The following is a 1,005-nucleotide window of genomic DNA, read 5'->3' on the forward strand; positions in this document are numbered from 1 at the left end:
AAAATTCCAGGACCTCATAAAATCCCTGATGAAAAGCATAGGGTACATGGTCTTTCTGGAGTTGAAAGAAAGATTGAAGTAGAACAAATAGGATTAGAGTGTTCACCTTTTGGCCCGCACAACGCCGGCTACCATTGCTAGTATATATATATATATATATATATATATATATATATATATATATATATATATATATATATATATATATATATATATATATATATATATATATATATATATAGTGGTACTTGGTGGCGACCATCATCTGCTCACTTGATGTAGTGCTGCCTACTTCTTCATTAGCCTTTATCATTCTTTTTCTGTGTCTGCCCTCCTCTCCTTTTTCTCCCATCTTTTCTGTCACTTCTTATTGCTTTTCTTTCCTTTACAGGTGATTTTACATTGAGTGACAAGCCAAATGGTTTCCTGTAAGTCATGAAACCATTTACAACGCAGGGTGGTAACCATATAACCAAACCATACGTGCTCCCTACGTGTCAACAAGTGGGTTGGTGAAGAGTTAGTGCCCCTCCCCGTAAAACAAATAACTCAAAGTCAAATGGTCACCCCTTACAGGATTGTGGCATCTGGCAATATATATATATATATATATACCACGTTGAGTACACCGCTTCCCGTCTGATCAGCGAAGTTAAGCAACGTTGGGTCTGGTTAGTACTTGGATGGGTGACAGCCTGGGAACACCAGATGCTGTTGGCATAACGTTCTACCTACGTGTCAAGTGGGGTTGGTGGAGGATTAGTGCCCCTCCCTGTAAAACAATTAACTCTTAGCCCTTGGTCATCCCGTTTGGGATACATGTGTAACTTGCAATACTTTGGTGATAGAAACTCCGTGTACAAACAGCTAGATAAGGAGTTTATTACAAGCTCACAGTAAAATAGTCTGCCCGGCTAGGCTGTCTGCTATCAACTGATGCAATAACGCCGTCTTCAGGCGTGGGAAAGGGTGCTGACCTAGCAAGATTAGTGGGGGCATGTGTGC

The 1,005-nt window shown here is 40.3% G+C and overlaps 1 pseudogene; it reads left to right on the forward strand.

The window, feature by feature from the left end:
• The first annotated feature begins 601 nt into the window (after positions 1-601).
• Positions 602-720, forward strand: LOC145413342 (5S ribosomal RNA; annotated as a pseudogene).
• Positions 721-1,005: the final 285 nt, after the last annotated feature.

This window comes from Coenobita brevimanus, chromosome 95 (genome assembly GCF_032717465.1).
Source record: "Coenobita brevimanus isolate Jiangsu-jjx chromosome 95, ASM3271746v2, whole genome shotgun sequence".
In the NCBI taxonomy this organism is placed as follows: Eukaryota; Metazoa; Arthropoda; class Malacostraca; order Decapoda; family Coenobitidae; genus Coenobita; species Coenobita brevimanus.